The 21,107-nt window shown below is 48.8% G+C and overlaps 1 protein-coding gene across 16 annotated transcripts in view; it reads left to right on the forward strand.

Moving 5' to 3' along the window:
• LOC139763209 (uncharacterized) overlaps nucleotides 1–21,107 on the forward strand; it is a 708,912-nt gene that overhangs the window by 291,043 nt on the left and 396,762 nt on the right. The gene's annotated exons all lie outside the window — the stretch shown is intronic.

The raw sequence follows: 21,107 nt of genomic DNA on the forward strand, positions 1-21,107 counted from the left end.
GATAGATAGATAGATAGAGAGAGAGAGAGAGAGAGAGAGAGAGAGAGAGAGAGAGAGAGAAGGTAGGGGATGTGTCATGTTGTTGCCACATTCCGAACGCCCTAAGACATTTTAAGTTGCGATTTTTGACAATATATTTTTTTTTTCTTCTTTGTTACGTCGCGCGCGCGTGTGTGTGTGTGTGTGTGTGTGTGTGGCTACAACCGTGACTGGCGTGGTTACAACCTTGGTTGGCTGTAAACGTGGAGGAGGTGTGTTGAAAGATGTGTGGAAGGTTCTTGTGTAGACGGTACGACCCTTGAGCACGACGGCACGACCCTTGAGCACGACGGTACGGCACGACCCTTGAGCACGACGGTACGGCACGACCCTTGAGCACGACGGTACGACCCTAGAGCACGACCGTACGACCCTTGAGCACGACGGTACGACCCTTGACCACGACGTTACGACCCTTGAGCACGATGGTACGACCCTTAAGCACGACGGTACGACCCTTGGGCACGATTCTTGAGCCCGATGGTGCGACCCTAGAGCACGACCGTACGACCCTTGAGCACGACGGTACGACCCTTGGGCACGACCCTTGAGCACGACGGTACGACCCTAGAGCACGACCGTACGACCCTTGAGCACGACGGTACGACCCTAGAGCACGACCGTACGACCCTTGAGCACGACGGTACGACCCTTACGACCCATGGCTATGATCGCCATGCCATTGACACCCCCCCCCCTCCCTCCCTTCCCAGTGCATAAGGGTCGTTCTGTCGTGCTCGCGGAGGGATCTTTCCCTCGCGGGGAGAGTAACGAAACGACTGAACAGCCAATTACTCTGTGAATAGTTTAACCGGACCGGGGACTCGCCGGGGTTTGGGTAAGGTTAGGTTAGGGGTCAACGCATTGTGGTTAGAGCTCAGGTCGTGGCGCGCGGGGGGGGGTTGGTCGTTCTTCCTAGTCTCTGCTCCAGATTATAATCCTGGCAATTGATGGCCACCATAAAGATTTTACGACCTAGTTTAATTAGCCCTAACGTCTGATCTGAACATAGTAATCAGGTTCAGTCACCCCCGGAGAGAGAGAGAGAGAGAGAGAGAGAGAGAGAGAGAGAGAGAGAGAGAGAGAGAGAGAGAGAGAGAGAGTTTGTTCTTGTCCTTATTATTATTAGTAGTAGTTAGTTAATAGGTAGTGCTAGTAGTAGTAGTAGTGGTAGTAGTAGTGGTAGTAGTAGTAGTAGTAGTAGTAGTAGTAGTGGTAGTAGTAGTAGTAGTAGTAGTGGTAGTAGTAGTAGTAGTAGTGGTAGTAGTAGTGGTAGTAGTGGTAGTAGTAGTAGTAGTAGTATTAGTAGTAGTAGTGGTAGTAGTAGTAGTAGTGGTAGTAGTAGTAGTAGTAGTGGTAGTAGTAGTGGTAGTAGTGGTAGTAGTAGTAGTAGTAGTAGTAGTAGTAGTAGTGGTAGTAGTAGTAGTAGTAGTAGTAATAGTGGTAGTAATAGTAGTAGTAGTGGTAGTAGTAGTAGTAGTAGTGGTAGTAGTAGTAGTAGTAGAAGTGGTGGTAGTAGTAGTAGTAGTAGTAGTAGTGGTAGTAGTGGTAGTAGTAGTAGTAGTAGTAGTAGTAGTAGTAGTAATAGTGGTAGTAATAGTAGTAGTAGTGCTATGGACATGGTGCATATGGAGTGCCTAAGGATGGTATTGCCGTGCGATGTAGGTTAATCACATGGGCAACGCCAGGGTGGTGTGGTAAGAGAGGGCTGCCTGGGTCGAAACAGCTGGCCAGGATGTGCCGACGTGGTTCGCACATTTAGAGAGGACGAGTGAAGAGAGACACATCCACTGAGAGAGGATTTTTTTTGAACGTGTCGAAGTGGGAGGGAGGAAAGGTGGCTGGAGGGGAGATGGAGAAGCAGATAAGAGGATGGAGTGAAGGAGGCGGCTTCGGGATATCGGGGACATTCTGGTAAGGCGAGAGACGTGCAGTGGATAGAATGAATTAGATCGATGTGATATACGGGGAGCGACATATGCGCTGTAGATTGGATGTGTGCGGGTGATGACTTTTATCGTTCTGTTACCAACCCTTCTTCGCTAAGTCGGGGGAAAAAAGCGATTAGGTATGAATTATTATTATCATTATTATTATTATTATTATTATTATTAGTAGTAGTAGTAGTAGTAGTAGTAGAAGTAGTATAGTAGTAGAAGTGTTATTGTTGTAATGATAATGATAGTAATAATGATAATTATAATAATGATAATGATGACAATAATGATAATGATGATAATAATAATGATAGTGATAATGATGATAATGAAAATAATAATGATAATAATAATAATAATAATGATTATGATAATGATAATAATGATAATAATAATAATAATGATGATTATGATAATGATAATAATGATGATAATAATAATAATGATAATGATAATAATAATGATAATAACGATAATAATAATGCATAGCTGTATGGGTCATGTTTTAATTGTCTCACTAATAAAACACTCGGGCTTGGGTGTGAACGAAGAATCCAGTGTGTGGAGACCCGGGCGTTGGAAGCGGAGTGTCCTGACGAAGATGCCCGGCGCAGACGGAGGCGCTGACGCGGGTACTGAAGGAGAGAGAGAGAGAGAGAGAGAGAGAGAGAGAGAGAGAGAGAGAGAGAGAGAGAGAGAGAGAGTAACGTCGAATACGATGATGCGACCCCTTTGAGCACGACGACACGACCCTTGGGTACGATGGCTTTTTATACCTACTACGACCTGCCTGGCCTTTTAAAGGTCAAATCAGAGGTCAGAGGTCATGCCCAGGGGGGAGGGGGGGGTCTTAACAATGTCGGGGTTTGAGGTCGCCTTATCTGATGTTGGAGACGCATGGAAACACTCCTCCAAACTGGGAGGGTGTGACTGGTCATGGCTGAAGTGTGTGTGTGTTGCTGAAATCATGGCTGAAGTGTGTGTGTGTGTTGCTGAAGTCACGGCTGAAGTGTGTGTGTGTGTTGCTGAAGTCACGGCTGATGTGTGTGTGTGTTGCTGAAGTCACGGCTGAAGTGTGTGTGTGTGTTGCTGAAGTCACGGCTGAAGTGTGTGTGTGTTGCTGAAGTCACGGCTGAAGTGTGTGTGTGTGTTGCTGAAGTCACGGCTGAAGTGTGTGTGTGTTGCTGAAGTAACGGCTGAAGTGTGTCTGTGTTGCTGAAGTCACGGCTGAAGTGTGTGTGTGTGTTGCTGAAGTCACGGCTGAAGTGTGTGTGTGTGTTGCTGAAGTCACGGCTGAAGTGTGTGTTGCTGAAGCCACATGTGAAGTGTGTGCTGCTGAAGTCATTACTGAAGTGTGTCTATGGACATCACTATTCTGACTGAAGGTTCAGAGTAACTTCGAATGCCTTTTGTGGCCATGATTATTTTACTGATTGCATTGACCGATATTACTTCCATTTACCGATACATTACTAGTTATATTTACCGATATCGCTTACATTTACCGATACACTAGTTATATTTACCGATATCACTTACATTTACCGATACATTACTAGTTATATTTACCGATATCACTTCCATTTACCGATACATTACTAGTTATATTTACCGATATCACTTACATTTACCGATACATTACTAGTTATATTTACCGATATCACTTAACCCGAGACGTACCTAGAGTTGCAAATGTGGGGTCGTAGGGCGCCCAGACCCGTCGTAAACACAACACGACCATTTTTGACTGGTTTTTGAGGTGAGATTGGACTGGTGAGCGACCAACCCACCAGGAGTCTTCTGTACCTCACATATACGTGCTGTCCCGTCTCTTACACCTCCCTAACCCTCCCTTTACGTCCTCTCCCGTCTACGACCTGTCCTGTCCTGTCTCTGACCTGCCTCTTACCTCGTCCTGCCTCTTATCAGCGACACAGATAAGGGTTATCTGTCTGTTGACATGCTTAGGGTATACGTGGTGTGTGTGTGTGTGTGTGTGTGTGTGTGTGTGAGGGGACGCCGTCGGGGGACGGTCACCTCCCCCTGGCTCTCCCTAAAAGCCACGGGACGGAGGGCCGAGAGGAGGGAAGTGCGTTTTTTGTTTTTTGTTTTTTGTTTCGTTTCTGTGTTTTTATCGGCGTTCCCATTTTCGTTTTTCCCATTTTCGTGTAGTTTTTTTTTTGCCTCTCTCTTCGCCATTTTCTTCCTACCCGTTTTCTTCCGGTCGGTCTTCCCTTTGCTTGGTAACTCTCTCTCTCTCTCTCTCTCTCTCTCTCTCTCTCTCTCTCTCTCTCTCTCTCTCTCTCTCCTCTCTCTCTCTCTCCACACCACCCTGGTCCCGTCCCCCATTTGGTCTCTCTCTCTCTCTCTCTCTCTCTCTCTCTCTCTTCTCTCTCTCTCTCTCTCTCTCTCTCTCTCTCTCTCTCCACACCACCCTGGTCCCGTCCCCCATTTGGTCTCTCTCTCTCTCTCTCTCTCTCTCTCTCTCTCTCTCTCTCTCTCTCTCTCTCTCTCTCTCTCTCTCCACCCTGGTCCCGTCCCTCATTTGGGACTCGTCGTATCCCTTATTCCTCCCTCCCTCCCCTCCCCCCCATGTAAGGGGGGGCCCGGCTGGCAAAACCCCCCCAAGATGGATGATCCCGCGGACACCAGCCCTCGGGGGCCCGGGCTAATTGCTGGGGTCATCCGAGACTGATGCTATTGTTGTGCAGGGGCGGGGAGGACGGACGCCGCTGCACAGCGCCGGATGAGGGAACTGAGGCGGTGTGTGTGTGTCTGTCTGTGTGTCTGTCTCTCTTACGGGGGGGGGGGGTTGATGAGGTGGGGGTGAGTGTGTGTGTGTGTGTTGTACACACACTCGTTATTATGTGTTTAGGTGTACACAGACGTACATGTGTACACACCCAACCGTGTGCGCCAGGTGTGTGTGTGTGTGTGTGTGTGTGTGTGTGTGTGTGTGTTATTAATCCACTAATCACTTGATCAGATCAGTACAGCCATAATTTCATGGTCTGAAGACCATCGCGTCAATCGGTGATTTGACGTCACCCCGTGAACGACGCTAGTTTAAGCTGTTAGGGGGAAACGAGGTCGTTTACCCGATGCATCTCGTACGAGAGGACTGATGATGGTTTAGCTGACGTGAACCCCGGAGTCGGCGAGGGAGCGGCGGTGGTGGTAAGAAGGCATCGTTGAACGGGTGTTCGGCCGCCATATTGGGTATCTCCTCCTCCTTCCTCCCTCCCGCGCCTCCATTGTTTACGTCGCTTATTCGCGGACGCCGATGCTCCCATATTTTTTATTTCTCTCTTTCTGGGACTCGATCCCGTTTCCCCCCTCTTTTTTTTTTTTAGGGGGGAGACTTTTGATGTTTTTTTTTTTTTATTCTTTTCGCTCGGGAATGTCCCGGGCGCGATGGATGCATAACGGGCGGGGCAATTTCGACCTCCGGGCGAGTAGGGGAAGAGCGGATGTTTGGCGCTAAATATGGCGGGTTTGGAAGGCTAGGCTAGCGCGCGCGCGCATGTGTGTGTGTGTGTACGTACCAGCTTGGACTTATCCTAGTGGGGTCACCTCGCACTACAGCCGAAGCCAGAGCCAGAGGCCCACAACTCACCTGTTCGTTTCCGTAGATGACTAATTTGAGGATTATAAGCGGAGGATAGAGAGTAGAGAGATGTACCGCGCTGAAAATGATCGCTAGGGAGGTCGAGCGTCAGAGACTCGTGCGCTGCGTGTGGTTGTGACCAGCCACCCAGCCAGCCTACTCTTCGTTAGCAGACGACAGCATTTACAGTGGTTGTTGGCGATACCCCCCCATTGTTGGCGATGCTCCCCCATTGTTGGCGATGTCCCCCATTGTTGGCGATGCCCCCCCCATTGTTGGCGATGCCCCCCATTGTTGGCGATTTGCCCCCCAGCTATCTGATCGTTGCCCCTGCTATAGGAGAAGATGAAGCACCTGGGTTGGATGTGAGCCAAGGAGGTCTGGTCTCTCCCAGTCCAAACGTGGGGTTCGAACCGATACCCTCCCTCGTGACCAGCGGGTTACGGGCCCGCCCTCAAAAGTGTGTGTCGAGGTTGTCACGCGCGCCGGCTGCACGAACGACCCTGGCCCGAACTGCAGTACCTGATTGGCCGGCCAATCTCGCCCTAATCATAGGAATTACCCCCCACCCCCCCTCCACCCCCTCCAGGTGATTGCCAGGCCGTCGTCAGCTGTTCCCAGACTGCCTCGTTCCGACGCCAGTTTCACTTTTCCGTGACGTCACCCGGAGGGATGCGGGCGCGCTCGCGCGCGCGGTAATGGTAGTGTAAACAAGGGCAATGATAGTTGTGACGACTACCGGGAAAGGTGATTATGACGTAAGGTGATTTGCGTTATGTGTGTGCGTGTGTGTGTGTGTGTGTGTGTGTGTGTGCCTTGAGTTTTGCCGCCTGTGTGTGTGTGTGTGTGTGTGTGTGTGTGTGTGTAGTTATTTTATATATTCATCAGCTGAGACACCTAATGCGGAACTAAACCAAGAGAATATATTTTAAGCGCTTATTCTCTCTCAAGAGAATATGCTAAGCACGCCCTTTGATCAATATTTTTAGATTTTTCCTCCTGAAAAGATTTGATTTCACGCATGTCAGATGAATGTACATTTTGGACTCTTACGGAGAATATATCAAATATGTCCTCCGATATGTGCTATAGTCTCGTCCTCCAAGGTATACTTGTCAACTCTCTCTCCCTCAACACCATATGTATTCTGACCCTTTCGGACCACGGGCAGTTGTTTCGGGTCCCATGACCCGACACCAACCTCCTCCTCCTCCTCCTCCTCCTCCTCCTCCTCCCCTACAGAGACATTGGTCTTCAGTAGGGACGTGCCCTGTGGTCTGGGTGGGTTGCTCCCTCTCCCAGGACGCGGGTGCCCTGCGTCGGGGGGGAGCGATGGTCAGCGGAAGAGCCAGCCCCTCCTTCCTCCCCTCTTCCTGCCCTTCTCTCTCTCTCTCTCTCTCTCTCTCCGGGGTTTTGGGCATTTGTGGTAGATTGGGGGAATGGGGTGGGTGTAGTGGGGGGGGCTTTTGTGGTGGGTGTGGGGTGTTTAGGTGGGGGCATTTTGGTGGATGGGGTACATATTGGGGCTTTCAGTGGAGAAGTTCCAGGGCTCCTGAAGAGGAAAGGAATATATATATATATATATATATATATATATATATATATATATATATATATATATATATATATATTCTTTCTTTTTTCTTTCAAACTATTCGCCATTTCCCGCGTTAGCAAGGTAGCGTTAAGAACAGAGGACTAGGCCTCTGAGGGAATATCCTCACCTGGCCCCCTTCTCTGTTCCTTCTTTTGGAAAATGAAAAAAACAAAAAAAAACAAGAGGGGAGGATTTCCAGCCCCCCGCTCCCTCCCCTTTTAGTCGCCTTCTACGACACGCAGGGAATACGTGGGAGGTATATATATATATATATATATATATATATATATATATATATATATATATATATATATATATATATTTAACTTTGAGTAGGAGAACAGGTCTTTGTTTTGTATTGTATGTGGCACTTAATTAATTACAATGGATGATTGTTCTGTGTTAATTACAGCTTCGTCAATCTTTCCCTTAAGTTGGCTTGTAGTTTTAAGATAAAGAGTCACATCTGTGTAATATTTTGTAAACCAAATGTACTTAAAGTGGGTTTTTTTTTTGTTTTTTTTTGTGAATTTCATGAAAAACTATTAAAGTAATTCCAATTCGAGGGTTAGATTTTCTTTCTTGAATCGATAAATTATTATTTTTTTTTTCTGTAAATATGTATAGTTGTTTTTTATTCAGTTATGGCTGAATAATTATTTTGTGTGTGTGTGTGTGTGTAGTTTAGGTGCTTCTAGTGGCTTTCGATAATACTGCTTTTTGTGACGACAGAATATAATCTTGTTTTCTGAGGGTGGTTGGAATTATTATCATCATTATTATTATATTTTACTTTTTTGGGCCACAGGAAATACTTGTACATTGAAAATATACGAAGGGCTCGAGAGTATAAGTGGTAATAGGATCCACCCGCGCTCCATTTTCGTTTGAGTGACGATGGCGCGATGGGGGGGGGGGGACTGCAACAATAAATTTCTCTCTCTCTCTCTCTCTCTCTCTCTCTCTCTCTCTTCTCTCTCTCTCTCTCTCTCTCTCTGGGGGAGAGTGAGATGTTCCTGTTGATGGAACCAAGGTCGAGTGTCAGATATCACCAGGAAATGTCTCGTGAGGGAGTTCAGGTCTCGTCATTTGTGCAGGACTGCCGTCGTGTGTGTGTGTGTGTGTGTGTGTGTTAGTGTCTGTGTTTTGTGTGTGTGTGTGTGTCTGTGTTTGTGTGTCTGTGTGTGTGTGTGTGTCTGTGTGTGTGTTTGTGTGTGTGTGTGTGTGTGTGTGTGTTTCTGTGTGTATGTCTGTGTGTGTGTTTCTGTGTCTGTGTGTGTGTGTGTGTGTGTGTGTGTCTGTGTGTGTGGCTGTGTGGTGTGTGTGTGTGTGTGCGCCCGCCCGCCGCTGCTTTGGTATTTGCGATCATCGCAATTACGATGTGTGCAGAGCTGCGACCGTGGTCGAAGACGTAATATTAATGAAATTACCATTTTTATTTATTTTTTTTTTTTATTTTTGAGGGTGTTGTGTTGTGGAAGACAATATGTAAATAAGATATGTAGGACAGAGTTCATGGCGGCTTCACAACAACGCTAGACACCACCTCCCTCCCTCCCTCTCCCACTCCACTCAAATCACACGGGGTGTATGTAATATGATATGCAAAATGAGATGCAAATTATTTACTCAGCGCATTATACTTGTAAATCACATGTTCTGTTTGTATATCCTCCCTCCCCCCTAGGAAAAAAAAGGGGGAAAAAAGTATTAAAAGTACTTTAGATATTGTAACAGAAAACGGTGGACACATTTGGGACACACGACACCTCAGATGGCTCCAAAAAATGTAAACAACATTATGAACAGGGGATACCGGATATCTCCACACAGGTTGGGTGTGTCTGCCAAGCTAAGCTGTTGATGGGTTCAAGCTTAAGACTCGTGCGTCCTCCAACAGCTTGGTCGATCGTGGAAGGAAGCTGGCTGCTTGGAAACGAGGCACAGAAAAGTCGATAGATGATAATGTACTATCTATCCACTTCAGATAGCTGTAACTTAGTTACTGAATCTGCTTCGCCAGTAACATATATATATATATATATATATATATATATATATATATATATATATATATTTTTTTTTTTTTTTTTTTTTTTCATACTATACGCCATTTCCCGCGATAGCGAGGTAGCGTTAAGAACAGAGGACTGGGCCTTTGAGGGAATATCCTCACCTGACCCCCTTCTCTCTTCCTTCTTTGGAAAAAAAAAAAAAGAAAAACGAGAGGGGAGGATTTCCAGCCCCCCGCTCCCTTCCCTTTTAGTCGCCTTCTACGACACGCAGGGAATACGTGGGAAGTATTCTTTCTCCCCTATCCCCAGGGATAATATATATATATATATATATATATATATATATATATATATATATGGGCCATTCTTTCGTCTGTTTCGTTGCGCTACCTCGCTAACGCGGGAGACAGCGACAAAGCAAATATATAGATATATTCTTCAGCAATTCGCAAGACACACTGAAAGATTTTTTTTTAAAAGATTATGTTATATACGAATATTTTTTCCCCAAACATCTGTAAGAAAAAAATTCTTTGAATATAGACTTTAATTTCCTTTCGGGAAATGCAAAACTGGAGGTTTGCATGTCTTTCTTCAAAAGATTGCTGAAGTGTTTGCAAGATTAATATGTCTTTCGTGCTCCTATTTCCATGCATGTTCTTTGATATTTTTATCTTTTTAAAAATTGATTGACACTTCAGGGGAATTTAATGATCATTTGATTAAAACGTAGATTTATTCATTATTAATCGTACATTCTTAAGGGTTGTGAATGTGAATTTGTGTTTGACGTCTCCATGTTGTATCTCTGGAAAAATGTGTCTGTGTATTTGGTTGAGAAATTCATGAATAATTTGAAGATTGTTTAATCAGAATTGTATACGATTTCCATGCTTAATGAATGGATCGAAATATAATTTCATTATTGTTGATATATATATATATATATATATATATATATATATATATATATATATATATATATAGATATGTAGTTACATTCTGTATGTATTTCATGAAAAGAATATTGAAAATTTTTGAAATAAATCTAAAGTTTTCGAAGTGTGAAGTCTATTTTTTCTTCTCACATTTGAACTTCAGAAACATTTTTGATATCCAGCGTTGAGGAGGAGGAGGAGGAGGAGGAGGTGGCCAGAAACTTATTCCTTATATAATATTTTTTCCCCCCTTTGTTTTCCCTCAGGTCAGTGCCGGGTGACAGCTGGGCCAAGTTTATCATCATCAGGTCGGTAAGTTGAGCAGAAGTCTCGTCTGTCCCCTTCCACCACCACCACATCTGGGCGCATCTTACCTACCCCTCCACCCTCCCCTCGAACACCCCGTCCTTCCCCTCTCCCCTCACATCTGGGGGGCATCCGACCCCCTACGCCCACGCCCCCCCCCCCTTTCCTCACTGATATTAACAAAGTTGATAACTTTTTTATGAGAGAGGGTTCCCCCCCTCGCCCTTCCTCCCTTTTCTCTGGCTTGATCAGGTTGTGTCTTTTGGTTGGGTAGGGTAGGGTTGGGTAGTGTAGGGTAGGGTAGTGTAGGGTAGGTTTAGAGTAGGGTTGGGCAGGGTAGGGTAGAGTAGGTTTAAAGTAGGGTAGGATAGGGTAGTGTAGGGTAGGGTAGGTTTAGAGTAGGGTTGGGTAGGATAGAGTAGGGTAGGGTAGGTTTAGAGTAGTGTAGGGTAGAATAGGGTAGGGTAGGTAGGATAGAGTAGGGTTGGGTAGGGTAAGGCAATACAAGCTTAGGTTAGCAAATACAGTGTTCATGTAGGGAGGGAGGGAGGGAGAGTTAACATGGTCGTGGTTCCTAAGGATGGTGAAGAGAGTCCTGGTCTCTATGTAGGATCTCTTTCTTGAAAGTGCTGCGCTCCACCCAGTTGCAGGGCAATGGTGGTAGTACTCCGGTGGAGTGAGGAGGAAGAGTTCCCTCCGACGAGGCTGTCACTCTGTGTGCGTGTGTGTGTGTGTATGTGTGTGTGTGTGTGTGTGTGTGTGTGTGTTCGTTCTGCCAGTGGTCACAGCCTCACTAGAGGTGGCTTATCACCCGCAGGCAGAGTCCGGTAACACGACCCCCCCCTCCCCCCCCCCTCTCTCTCTCTCTCTCTCTCTCTCTCTCTCTCTCTCTCTCTCTCTCTCTCTCTCTCTCTCTCTCTCAGAACGACCCATCTCTGGGGTCGTGGCTGTATCGCACGGGAGAACCTAAGCAGCTCTTTTGGGGAGACGACAGCTTTGGTCGTCTTGAGCGCGACGACTCAGCGATGCAAGTACGAGGGCTCGTCCTCCTCCGTGCTTCAAAGGCGCGCCATCCTGCGTCACTTGAGCGCGCGCATCTCCTCAAGCGCTCCCCGCGCACGACACCTTGTTCAGCCCCGGTGACAAGGACTCCTTCTTCTTCTTCTTCTTCTTCTTCTTTTTTAATTTCAAACAGTCAGCATTGTTAATTAGGGTAATGTTTAATTAATGCCGGGCGCTGGCTGGACGTGTCTTATGTCGCTCGGTAATTATGTCTTGTCACCAGAGGGATGTGCGCGCGTGTGTGTGTGTGTGTGTGTGTAGGATCCGAGACTCTCGTATGCTCGGAGCGTTATCGTACGGCCTTTGTGAAGAAAACGAGGGTGGGGGGGGGGTCTAATATCTTTCTTCGAGGCTTGTGGGAACAGCGAAGAATGTCTGGGGTGGGTGTGTTCGTGCGTCCTTGCTCTTAATCTCTCTGACCATTTTGTGGCCTTGGTGGCAGAGCTAATGGTGTTGTATTACATTTTGACAATTATTTGTATCTTTATATTTTTTTTTTTGCAAGATAATCCTGTCATGTTTTCCTTTACGAATGGGTGTGTTTCTCTCTCCCCATTTCAGTGGGGGTCATGTGTGGTCTTTGAAGGGGCTGTGTTTCAGCGCGTGGCACACTGGTCTCTGTCACTTGCTGTGGGGAGGTGTTTGTTTTACTCGTAGGGTGCGTGTGTGTGTGTGTGTGTGTGTGTGTGTGTGAGAGAGAGAGAGAGAGAGAGAGAGAGAGAGAGAGAGAGAGAGAGAGAGAGAGAGAGAGAGAGAGAGAGCTGGTATACACCGCCGGCAGGAGCTTCATGCTGTACCTGGAGAGGGGTGAGGGACGGTGCGTTGACGTACCGGGAAAGGGGTACACGATCCTGAGGGAAGGTGAGAGAGCAGGTACGTTTGCCAGCTGGTCTCTGATGTACCGTGAGAGGGTATGGGAGCAGGTACGTTTGCCAGCTGGTTCATGGTGTACCGTGAGAGGGTATAAGAGCAGGTACGTTTGCCAGCTGATCTCTGATGTACCGTGAGAGGGTGAGAGAGCAAGTACGTTTCCCAACTGGTTCATGGTGTACCGTGAGAGGGTATGAGAGCAAGTACCTTGCCAGCTAGCTGGTCCCGGTGTACCGTAAGAGGGTACGTGGCTATCTGCTCAAGACGCGTCAGTATGCCTGGGGCGCCGCCCTCTGCGCAGTCTCCCGAGTAATGTTTGCCTCCTGAGGAGAGAGAGAGAGAGAGAGAGAGAGAGAGAGAGAGAGAGAGAGAGAGAGAGAGAGAGAGAGAGAGAGAGCGGCGTGAGAGTTGAATCATCTCCTTCACCTGCCTTTGCCCTGTCCTCTCCCTCTCTCCCAGGCCCCCACTGCTAGACACCCCCCCATTCAATCCACCCTTCCCCATTCAACAACACCCTCCCCCCGTTCCCAGTGCCTCCATAATCGTCCATGATTTAACCACACAGTTTCTCCTCCTTACAACTTAAAGAAAAAAAAAGAAAATAGGGTTCATAGAATCCGTGGTCTCAGCGCCGTGGTAGGAGGGGAAACCGCCTGACGAAGGCGTCGAAGGAGGAGGAACAACTTAACGAAGGCGTCGAATGAGAGGAGAAAACCACTTGTCGGAGGAGCAGGGACCACCTGACAGAGGTGTGGAGGGAAGAGCGAACAACCTGACGGAGGGGTGAAGGTGGAGGAACGACCTGACGAAGGCGTCGGAGGAGGAGGGAAAGAAACAGCCTTGCGAGGGTGTCGAATGAGAGAGAACCAACCTGACGAAGGGGTCGAAGGAGTTAGGAGGAGGGAAGAGGAACCACCTGACGAAGGCGTCGAAGGAGTTGTGGAGAGGGGAGGAGTTACCGTGACGAAGGCGTCGTTGCTGTCTGTAGAAGAAATAACTTGGATCGAATTAGCTTATCTGACTCTCTCTCTCTCTCTCTCTCTCTCTCTCTCTCTCTCTCTCTCTCTCTCTCTCTCTCTCTCTCTCTCTCCAGGAAGATCACATGTTCTTCCTCCTCGCACGCCTGGCGGACCCATCCTCCCTCACCCCGACCAACGTGAGTCGACTCCCCCTTCCCTCGCAGGTCGTACACCGGGAGCAGCTTGGTGTTCGTGCATCGTGAGGAGGTAGGGAGGGAGGGGAGGTGGGTGTGTATGAGGGGATGTGTATGAGTTCCCCCCATCTCCCCCAGCCACGGTAGGAGGGAGGACACTTGCCGGGAAGGGGGGGTGGAAGTTCTTGATACACGCGTGTTAAGTGGTTCTCTCTTAATTTGCATGTCGCTTCCACGACCGGGCTCGGCGAACTGGATGCTACATACATATGAGCCTGCATATAGTAAAGCATGAATGAGGAGTTATGAGATGTTAAGAGTGTAAGATAAGCAGATTATATATATACATATATATATTTCTTATTATACTTTGTCGCTGTCTCCCGCGTTAGCGAGGTAGCGCAAGGAAACAGAAGAAAGAATGGCCCAACCCACCCACATACACATGTATATACATATATCGTTTGTGTGTGAGATATTGCTCTTTTGAGCTGTGCGGGGAGGGAGTTCTGCACACGAAGGGCCCCCGATCTTTCGTGTGGCGTTCCATGGCGTGGCGTGTGGTGTGTGGTGTATCTAGGCATATTACAATCTCCCGTCGTGGGACTTGGGTTTGAAAGTTACGTGGAGTGCCTCGCCCTCCGGTGCGGGTGACGATAACGTCCCTCCCACCCCTTCAACCACCACAACTCCCTCCACCACTCCCTCCATCCCCCCTATACAAGTCTAAGTTACGATGGCAATCTGTGGTGGATGATTTCGTTGGGGGAGAGAGAGAGGGAGGGAGTGTGGGGAAGAGAGAGGGGGAATAATCGTGACCAGAGATATACATGCAATAATATCTTGTGTGTTATAGCAATGGTTGGGCTGTAGGCTCTCTCTCTCTCTCTCTCTCTCTCTCTCTCTCTCTCTCTCTCGCTCTCGCTCTCGTAAGTGGACTTAACAACGAGACACCTTGAATGTAGAAGTTTTTTTTATAAGTAGCTCGTTGCTGCGGTTTTATAAGTAGCTCGTTGCTGCGGTTTTATAAGTAGCTGTAGCTACGAGGACGGTGAGGAGAATTTGCTCTCGCAAGTGCCCAGCAACTTTGCTGTTAAGTAACTGAAGTATAGAATAAGTGAGCGACTCTGGCCACCTGGTCCGCCTCACTGGATCGGTGTGGGCGCCAGGAATCGTTGTGCGCCGTGCCCAGTAGGTATGAGGGCGACAACATATATTGTATGGCCTTTTACGTAGACGTGACTTGTCTTCTACGAGGGGTCCAGGCAGAAGCCTCCTCTTTCTCATCCTCCTTCATCTCCGCCTCTTTTCCTCCTCCTCCTCCTCCGTCTTCTCCTCTTTTACTCCCCCTCCTCCTCCTCAACCTCCTCTTCTTTTCCTCGTCCTCCTCTTTTCCTCCTCCTGCTCCTCCTCCTGCTCCTCCTCCTCCTCCTCCTCCTTCTCCTTCTTCTCCTTTTTCTCCTCCACTTTTCCTCCTCCTCCTCCTCCTCCTCCTCCTCCTCCTCCTCCTCCTCCTCCTCCTCCTCCTCCTCCTCGTAACAGGAGCTCTTCGTCATTCCCCCTTGAAGCCTTTCTCGGGGGAAAAGGGGATTATAATATGCGTTTCTTTTCAATCTTCGCAACCGTCTCCTCCCCCCTCCCCACCACCCCTGCTTCCACGGTGTAGCTCGTGGTAGGGGAGAGAGAGAGAGAGAGAGAGAGAGAGAGAGAGAGAGAGAGAGAGAGAGAGAGAGAGAGAGAGAGACATATATTGGCTGCATCTGTCAGTGTGAGGGCGTTCGTTGATCACGAAACACACACACACCCACCCACCCACCCACCCACACACACACACACACACACACACACACACACACACACACACAGACACACACACACACACACACACCCATCTAAAGACCTCCATGGCTCACAGATCCCATAATGCTACTGTGTCCATCCACCCACCCACCCTCTCCTCCTCCTCCTCCTCCTCCTCATCTACTACTCCTCCTCCTGCTGTCGTCCTCCCGCCACCTCACGACCCCCGCACCACATCATCAGGAATGCTGGGGGTTTTCAATATACTTCGGTCGTGTTTTGCTGGCGGGGCTATGTTCCTCGCATCTCCATATGGAATCCAGGAATATTTATGGGTATGTTTACCCTTGATCTGTAGTGTGTGTGTGTGTGTGAGGTGGATGAGAGGGGGTGTTTTTTTTTAAAGGGAGACCTCCACTGCTTTAGGTCATTTTAGGTAAATCGTGTGTGTGGAAAAAGGGGGTCAATGATGTTTATGAACAAGTGATATTTTCATTTGATTTCTTTGGCATCATAATTGATTCATCTTTTGAGAGTTGCTCTATAGTATTTTTCTATATCATGTTTCATGTGATAGATTAATTGTATTGCGAGGAGGGGACAGATTTGATTAATTGTGATACCTTGTGTAGGTAAATGATTCGCAATTATAGAAAATGGGTCAGGGTTGAACACAGAAAATGTGTCAGGGTTGAACACAGAAAATGTGTCAGGGTTGAACACTTATTAGTCGTAAGAATCATACCACGAACATCAGAAGCCTCACGGATGATATAGATCATTTCTTTTATCTTCATTCTTTCCCTTTTTTTTTATCGGTATCAAGCAACTGTTATCTGTCGATTCGAGGAGATTAAACCCTTCATCACTTTGCGCTCGGGCGAGTTCATGAATACCAGATCCTAATGGTATCTTGTCCCACACCACATTCAGACGAGGGGCGGACACCCCAAGCGGAAATAATGGCGGATTCGCAAGGGGGTCTCCCTCCAAGCATATACATTTTAGAGGTATTATGCTGATGAAGTATTATGTTGTCAGGCAGGATTGAGGTGTTGGGGGAGGAGGAGGAGGTGAGGTAAAGAAGAGGGTGGATGGTGTGCCATCACGGCTAAAGATAGACTGGGAAGATGATGAAAGGGCGTGTGAGCGACAACGGTGTGTGGTTTATAGATGTATAGGAGCGAGGCTTGCAAGACTGTGAGGGAAGGGTGGTGTGCAGTGTGTGTATGGTTGGGTAAGATCGTCCGATAGCGCGGGGTTAGAGGGAAGGACGGGTGGGTGGGGGGCGATAGATAAGGGAGAGATAAGCTGGTATGGTGTGAAAAAAAATAGTGATTTAAACAGGTTACTGCAATACGGGAACTGAGGTGTTGGATCGTGATGTGTGTATAGCTTGGAGGGATATCAATAAGGGATGTAAATAATGTTCTAAAGGGTGACAGAATAGCTTTGAGTATATAGAATATAGATCACCTTGCACGGAGAGAGAGAGATAGATTTATAGACGAAATTCAGTTCTCCCTGGGGACCCGTCAGCACGTCTCTGTACATCAAGATTACCATAAACAGCGAGGGGGGTAAGGCGGGAGCCCCTGTGGAATGCCGTGATGACAATCATCAGTTCAGTAGGCGGTTTGCCTGGCTGACACTGACGCGAAAGGGACGTCCTTCCTATCCCTACCTCCCTCTCTGCCTGCCTGCCTGCTTCCCCTTAGTGTATTACTCCTGGGATTTTTAAGAGTCGGTGTGAATGCAGCTTGCGAATGGGTCTCGTCTCGAAGATTTAACCCTGCCCTGACCTCGAGCAGAATGTTGCAAGTCTTTATTTTATGGCCAAAGAGAAATAGCTGCAAGGATTTAGCGTTCGGCCATTATGCTGAGAGAGGAAGGGAGGGAGGGAGAGAGAGATGATTGGGGATAAGTTGAAAGACGTAAACGTCTTTGAGAGAAGTGGTAAGATATTGATTCACGAGATGTGGTGACTTCATGAATATATTTAGACTCTGTGCCGAAGCCAAGACCAACGTGTTTGGAATGCTTGCCTCTGTGTATCCAGGGGGCCTGGTCTGCGGCGTGAGCCTGACCGGGGGAGGACCTGGTCTGCGGCGTGAGCCTGACCAGGGGAGGACCTGGTCTGCGGCGTGAGCCTGACCAGGGGAGGACCTGGTCTGCGGCGTGAGCCTGACCAGGGGAGGACCTGGTCTGCGGCGTGAGCCTGACCAGGGGAGGACCTGGTCTGCGGCGTGAGCCTGACCAGGGAGGACCTGGTCTGCGGCGTGAGCCTGACCAGGGAGGACCTGGTCTGCGGCGTGAGCCTGGAGGAGTGAGATGGTAGTGGGAACATGGCATTGTCCTCCTTGCCGCTCCGTATCCATGATGCTGACTAGGGCAGCGCCACCTCTCCTGTGTGTCAACCTGTTGGTGTAACTGTGGTGTTGAACGAGAGGACATGTATGAATCAGATCTTGTGTGATGATGGAGACCCAATCCACTCTTCTCATTTCAGGATAGAGACTTGTTCTGCTGGCAGGAAATTACCAATCGCATATGATCAACAATTGATTTGATTGAGTGGCTGAGAAATACCCAGAAATTACTTGCATCGTTACAGTGTTGATCTGTAATGAGGGGAAGGGGGGTATCGAAAGTGCCAAACGGGACAGCCCTTACGCATACGAAACTGGTGATTACTGTACCGTCAACCAGTTATGGTTGACTGTAGTTACGACTGTTGTAATTGGGCTGTTGTCACGTTGTGCACGAGCTGGGATGAGTTCGATGTCGTTCTGGTGGCAGGGCTGCCACTAAGGGATGGAGGGATCTCAGATGGCAGGAGCTGACGGTGGCGGGGATGGTTGGAGGGAAGGGAGTCGGGAGGACCGACCTGGTGTGTGTGTGTGTGTGTGTGTGTTGAGCGCCCCTCTTGACGGACGGTGTAAAAGGGACAGGTAGGGTGATCTCGCACGACCCCCCCCCCCCTTTTTTTCCCCCCAGCCTGCCCCCCCTGGCCGGCACGACCCGCTAAAGGCAGCGCCCCTCGATTGGCCTTTGACCTCTGACGTTGTGGTCATAAGGGGGGGTCGGTTGTCGAATTTTTTGGGGGGCAGGGAGGACCCTTCCCTTCACCCCCAACCCCCTTAAGACCTCACCCCCTCCCTTCTTTCCCACCTCCTCCTCCTCCTCCTTTTCTTTCCCCCCTCCTCATCCTCCTCCGACCACCAAGTGGTGGTCGTCGTACGCACCGTTGGACAAACACGCGTCCGAGAAAAAGAAAACGAGAATGGGTCTCGGAAGTTCTTCCACGTCTTTTGTTTACCATTTTTCCCTCTCCCAGTTGACGTCACGGAGTAGCGTCCGGCTGGAGACTTACTTGCACCCGCACCGTAGGTTCATTCGGCCTGCTTTAATTTATTAAGTAAATCCATATTCGGGATACTCACTAATTAATTAAATGCATAGATAATTTGTCACAGCGTATAGACAGAAAGGGCCATATTGTTAATGGCATTATGTGGCCGAAGACGTTGCCAGCGTTAGACATCCGAACACAGGTTCATCTGCAAGGGGGCTAATTTCATGTGATGTCGATAGCCGGGGATGGCGCTCACTTCCGTGTGGCATTTCCCCTTTAGAATTAGGCCCATAAGAAGTATCCGTGGTGGATGACGGTTCCCCTGGGCGAATGTAACGTCCGGGAGCCGTACCGGTGGTGGATGACGGTTCCCGTGGTGGATGACGGTTCCCTTGGTGGATGACGGTTCCCTTGGTGGATGACGGTTCCCGTGGTGGATGACGGTTCCCGTGGGCGAATGTAACGTCCGGGAGCCTTACCCATGGTGGATGACGGTTCCCGTGGTGGATGACGGTTCCCAAGGGCGAAAGTAACGTCCGGGAGCCTTACCCATTGTGGATACTTCCCGTGGTGGATGACGGTTCCCGTGGGCGAATGTAAGGTTCGGGAGCCTTAACCATAGTGGATGACGGTTCCCGTGGTGGATGACGGTTTCCGTGGGCGTCTAGAACGTCCGGGAGACAGAGTCGCTCACCCGTCTCCTTAATACGACGAATTTTTTTTTTTGACGGGTGTGGACGGTGGACGGAGTGTGTCAGATGCGGGTTACATATGGTTCGACTGGGTTGAGGATAGGGTGAGGGATAGGGTAGATTACAGTAGACGTGGATAGTCTGGGTAAGGGTAGATTAGGTAGATGATATGATTTACGATGTGACGTGGTTAGGTGGGGGTTGATGGGATAGGTTAGGCTAGACGATATATATAAACTGGTTAGTCTGGATAGTAGGTATAAGGTGGATAGTTGGTATAAGATAAGGCTGTGTTTAGATGATAATTTTGGGCCTTGAAAGGGTCAGGTGCGCCCTTAACCACCAGGGTCAGTTGACCTTATTAGAAGGAGGTACTGCTTCCCCTAACGAGAGCTCAGTAGATAGTCACTATTGATAAAGCTGTATCTACTATTATTACCACTGCTACTTGATGCCATCTCTGCGCCTCAAAAAAAAAGTTCGGATTTTCGCCCACCTTGTTGTGTCTTGGACACGCTGGGGAAGGGGGTCCAACTCTGTCTTCTGGAGGAGGTGTGGACCCCCCCCCCAGCGAACGAGCCGGAGATACGCGTTCCAATACTCTTCCTTTGAGAACCTCCGGTGCAACAGGCTCCAATATTTTTTTTCTCCTCCTCCTCCTCCTCCTCCTCCGTTGTCTCGCTCTCAATACGTCCTTTGCAGTGTAGAAGTCTTTGAAAAAAAAAAAAAAAGAGAATGTGTTCCAGTATCTGTTTTCTTTCTTCTTTGTCAAGCAGGCCTATTTTTGGGGCCCCCTTTTTTTTTTCTATCCTCATCTGGAGTCATGAGGATTCATGAGGGATTCTCATGATTCTCCTCATGATTCATGATGAGGAGGTGAGGGGGTCGAGTGAGTGTTGAGTGGGTCTCAGGGGGGGCCTGCCTCCCTCATACCACTAAGCGTTGGGGTGTGTGTGTGCCGCGCGCCCGCCCCTCCTCCTCACCTCCGCTGATTGTCCCTCCCACCCGCCGTGTTTACTCCCGTGCGCCTTTTGACCCTTTTTTTTTTTCCCGTCTTCCCTCTTCATCCCTGCCTCTCGTACTGCGGTAAGACAATCCCTAGGGATGCTTGGCCGAATCCCGAGGGTGCTTGACCGTTTCGGATGAGGGATGGGGGAGGGAGAGAGGGGCGGGGGGATATGTGTGTGTGTGTGTGTGTATCGGATGGCCTGGGGAAGGATGGTGGGGGGGGAAGGATGGGGATGAGAGGGCTGGAGGATGATCAAATCCCCCCTTCTCTCTCTCTCTCTCTCTCTCTCTCTCTCTCTCTCTCTCTCTCTCTCTCTCTCTCACACACACACACACACACACACACACACACACACACACACACACACACACACACACACACACACAGATCCTGCGTGTCAGTTCTCCGATATTGACGAAGGGCACTTGTTGAATCTCTCTCTCTCTCTCTCTCTCTCTCTCTCTCTCTCTCTCTCTCTCTCTCTCTCTCTCTCTCTCTCTCTCTGGCTTCCGCGTTGATGGAGGGGGGATGGGTCGTCGTTGCAAGCGGTGGGTGTTTGGTACCTCCATCCCTTTGGTACCGTCGTGGGTGGGAGGAGGAACCTCTCGGTACTGAAGGAGGAGGGAGGGAGATGGCACCGTGGTAGGGCCATACCCTCCCTCCCACTTTTCTTCTCTCCTCCTGCAGGAAGGAGAACCTTCCCCCCCCCCCCCCACGTGGTACCATT

Source organism: Panulirus ornatus, chromosome 46 (genome assembly GCF_036320965.1).
Source record: "Panulirus ornatus isolate Po-2019 chromosome 46, ASM3632096v1, whole genome shotgun sequence".
Taxonomy (NCBI): Eukaryota; Metazoa; Arthropoda; class Malacostraca; order Decapoda; family Palinuridae; genus Panulirus; species Panulirus ornatus.